The following is a 4,766-nucleotide window of genomic DNA, read 5'->3' on the forward strand; positions in this document are numbered from 1 at the left end:
ACCTCAAGTAGGGGAACAACCCTTGCTTTCGTCTGAAACATTTTGTCCAGAGCCAATTCGAGCTGAAAAAGAAAAGAGAAAAAGATTTGACTTTGTTTCTGTAGAAAAAAAGGACGCAATTCGCTTTTTGAGTTCCCTGAAATTGTTTGACATAGTTGGAACTCCACAGGAAAATATGGCATTATTTTGTTGGAATACATTTAGTTGTGATTTAGAGTCAAACGATTTTACGCAATAGATATGTGAACATAACGAAAGATAACGTATACGTTCATCACTGAAAGATGTGTGACTCGGCCGAAAACGCTTGGCGGCTGTGACAATTCACTCTAATGGAACAGATGGAGACTGAGTTCACAGCTACGTGTTCAGAATATTTCTTATCGGTCGATGTGAGAACATTTCTCAGCCTGGCCTTGACTGGGCGTACTTCCTTACATTATATGAATTAGTTGCGTTTGGGCCTAATGGAGCGTGACTAGTGGGTAACTGGGAAGGCTCGAGAATCAGGCTGAGTCATCCTAGCATGTTTCTGAACCTCGCTTATTACTATTATTACTTTTATTGTTCGATATTATTAATAGCTGCGCAGTTGTATATCAATACTATTTATAAAAAAATGCACACGATGAGAAACACGATATAGGACGGACTGTTAATTGTCAAAGTTTACTGATACTAATCAATAAATAGCCTCCTCTCCCTTTCTCTCTCTCTCCAGCTAGATCGACGCCCCTATACATGTGACACTATCCAAAGTGTTTACGCGGCGTTCGCTTATTATTACTTTTTTTTTCATGCAAACGAACAGATCAACATGGAGGATCACCGGAAAAAGCTGAGCTATTATTGGCTCTAATTCAATTTTTTTTATTTAAGCTTCACCAAAGTATTTGCTAGTTCATTATCAGGCTACAGAAAGTAACTCTAACAACATTAACGTAGCCTCAAGAAAGGTTCTGCAGTCATAGAACCGAAGTAACTTACACCGGGTCAAGTGTACGTAGACTGAAAGACTTTTTTTTCTCAAAGCAGCAATTTATATGTGCACATACAGAAAAACTTTGTTCGTTGACCCCGCTTGCTCACATTCGATTAGTCTTCATAGTGAACTGTGGATGAACGACCTGCGATTAAGTTTGCATTTTCAGGATTAACTTCAGTATCGATTTTTTGCCTTTTTCATAAAATGGCCTTTGCTTTTCATTCAGAACTCTCGAAGATGCTACTCCACATAGCAGTCAAAACAAAACGTAGACAACTTCAACACATCGAATGGAAGGCCGAACAGTTCAGGTGTCGTTTTCATTTACGTGAAGCCAACGCATCTTTGAAGTTCAACATTAAATTTGACAAGACACTGTATATAATCAGCTTCTCTACTTTAAAAAGCTATAGAACGACAACTGGTGAGCAGATGGTGTCGTAACCTTCACGAACCTGTCGTATCAAAGCAATGCGGCATCATTCGTCGATACGGTTGCATTGTTTTAACTCGCTATTTGGCGGTGTTGTACGTCCATTATAGTATAAATTTGTGGTATTTTATCAAAATGACCTATCATTATATTGGTACTATTTAATATTTTACTGATACCCAGAACAGAATACAACACTAACCCATTAGATAGACGTTGCGCTTGTGATAGCTTATTGGGTAATTATCTTCTAATATTAGAGACACGCTGTGGTCCAGGTTCGAACCCGAGCATAGACATAATTAAGCTACGCATACAGAAGTAGAATGGTCAATTGAATAACTAGTGTGACTTTTAGCAAGTCACATCTTCAAAATCCAATCGTTTGACCATTGGGGTCATTTTTAAGCTTAGATTTTTTTGGACGGACGACGATTGCAAAGCCGTTGTTTAGATTTTTACAGATCAGATTATTTGATAGGAAATACAACTTTCCCTAGCGAATTTTGCGTTAAATGTGCCCGTAGCTTGTCTTGTCATCTGTTCAGCTTTATTAGTGATCCCTAGTTTATTTCTTTGTTCTTTAAAGGTGAAAATTTGGGAATTTGCAACGGGTACAGGAAGGTGGGGGTAGGACCTACATTGGCTACTTTGTTTTTCTTCTAGTAAGATAGCTCTGAGTCAATATTTTAATTGTATTAAATATTCACAAATTGTGAGACGCACACGGGTCAGCGATGGAATGCAATTTTCAATAGTGGGCTTTTTTCTCAACAAATTTCAACTAAGTCATCTTTTTGTATTCCATATAAACTCTGTTGGACAATAGAAGAATAAACGATCATCAACGCCTCGTTTATTCCCAAGCCACATTTTCAAAAGCAAACTAGTTAGAAACCATTACACTAGGTTATATTAAAGGACCACTCTGGGGACTGTTTGACCCATTGCTTTTCGAGCATATATTGACACTGAGTGCTGTTCATGCTAATTTTATAGAGAGATTGAAGGAACTATGAATATAACTTAGCTTAATAGGAACGCGCGGAAGTTAAACCAAAACGTTTGTTGTACGATATGTGATTGTTGTCAACAGCATATTACATAGAATCTCTTCTGAGAAAAATTTTGACTCTCCGACTTTCGTTTGGAGAAAACCGACATATGCGCCATATTTCAGACGATCATTACAGTATATTAAAATATACCATAAATAATTATCTATAGCAGAATCATGTACAGCCATAATAGTGCTACAGACTTCAATTTGGGCAAGTGGGCTTTGGAGAACGATATACGCATTTCTATTGTTTTTCTTTCCTTTTTCGGACAAAAATTAAACTCTTAGATGGATTAGCACTTGGACCATTCAGAAGCCGATTTCATATGAACCTGAGGTATAGGAACCATAATCTTTGACCTGCCTTACTTATAACATAAACGATTACCGAGCGTCGACTTCTCTAGACAAAATTGCAGCTTTTTCTGGGAAGAAAAGAAGTATTTTACTTAAATGACTGATTTTTTCGCACAAAATCATTAGTGGTTCATATAGTCCTATCTTTGGTTCATCAAACGTGATTCTGTGGGGCTGTAGGGGGGCCAAAGATATGAATATATCCGATTGATATTTTATCGAAAAGTAATTACTTGCAACAAGCCCAGTTTGACCATATAGTAGAAAAGTTTGTGACGAGTATAGTGGTCTATTGTTCTCTTCATTACTTCAAACAATAACATCAAGCAAATTTCTGTTCATATAGTGTTGGTCCTATTCTTGTTGGCTATTCTTGTTGGTCCGTAACTGTCATTCATGACTCCGCCGCCTCCCGCTACCGCAAGGCTCCCGGTTAATGCCACATAGCCGCTTTGTATTTCTTTAACAGGTTTTTCCCCTTCTGTTATTCTATTGTGTTATGATTTTCTTCCGATGCTCTCCTCGCAATTTTGCTGCTATCTTTTCGTTTGCTCTCGTAAGGCTGGCCGCTTTTGGTCTCTTACCTCTCGCATTTGCTTTGCTCTCTCCTGTGTAGCCGTATCATTTTTTGCTCTTCGCACCCCCCTTTACGTTTTCATTCTCGTCATCACAAAAGGATCGAATCGTCCATGATGTTTGTCGCCTTCTACAGACAGCCGACGTTAAGTCATGAAGTGCGTATCTGTCTCTAAATTCCTATCTTTCAACATGTCAGAGGATTAGCTCTCGTTTCTCTTTCTACGAGAGTTTCGTCATAAGTCTCTACAAACGGCTCACCCGCCCACCTCCCAAAACCTTATTTCCCTAAGACCCGTCCACTCTTGCTACTTCTTTCCTGTAAGAGTCGTTTCTTTCTTCGGAGGCAGTTTCTTGCCGTTTTTCCCCATCATATCACGCTCTCTGTCCTCCTGTTTTTGCCCAGATTCCAGCCTTCAGTCGCTCATTTTTGACATATCATCTCCATCCCTGCGCTTTTAACGCCCCTTCTTTCTGCCCCCTTACAAAAGCTAGCTCACAAAATCGGCCCTTATTGAGCTTCGTTTTTGTGTTTACATTCGTTTTAGGCTCTGTCTTTTCCTCTATTCGACTGGTATCGTTTCAGTGGGTCTTCGATGGCGCTCTTGCCTCAGATGTTATTAATGCTACTGTTTCGTGTTTAGTATCAGATTTCTGCTTCCTTTATTTACTACCATATACAGCTTACTGACGTACGGTCAGTTAGGGACCAATCTACCGATCTGTCGGCCTCTTTGCCTGTTTATCCTGCGCCTTTCCCTGTTTTGTCTTCTTGCTGAGCGGAAGCAGCAACGACGGAGCTTATGACGTCCCGTTTCGTCCTGGCGTATGGGGCTTCTGGAACACCCTGAACTCCATCTTGTTTCTTTAAAGTCGTCTGAGTAAAGAAATACGATGGGTAAGAATGATATCAGTGCCTCCAGTAACATTAAATATGAGAGAGTCTATGTTGCCGTGAGGAAGCGGATTTCATAGAATCGCAATGACATGTCGCCAGCCGCGCTTGTTAGTTTGACTTGTACTAGCTCAATCTGGCTTGTAAGCCTGATCTTTTGTTCGTCTCGTCAACTTTTTGAGATTTTACTTCTTCTTACTCCATTGGCCATACTTCTTCGTCCTTTTTGGATGGAGCATCTTTTATGGCACCGGTCCGTTTCTGCCGTTGGTCCTTGTGGCTGCTGTGTTTCATCTCCCTGCGCACCTGCTGCTCCATTAACCGTTTCGCTGTACGAGCGAACGTGTTAGAATGCCGCTGCTTTCACAACCGACCCAGCTGGCAGCCCGAGGCGATCGATTACTTATAGACTCATATCTGCAAATCAAACATTTTCCTGTCGGATTATCGCTCCCGCCGC

This window comes from Varroa destructor, unplaced genomic scaffold (assembly GCF_002443255.2).
Source record: "Varroa destructor unplaced genomic scaffold, Vdes_3.0 BEIS01000004.1, whole genome shotgun sequence".
NCBI classification, from domain to species: domain Eukaryota; kingdom Metazoa; phylum Arthropoda; class Arachnida; order Mesostigmata; family Varroidae; genus Varroa; species Varroa destructor.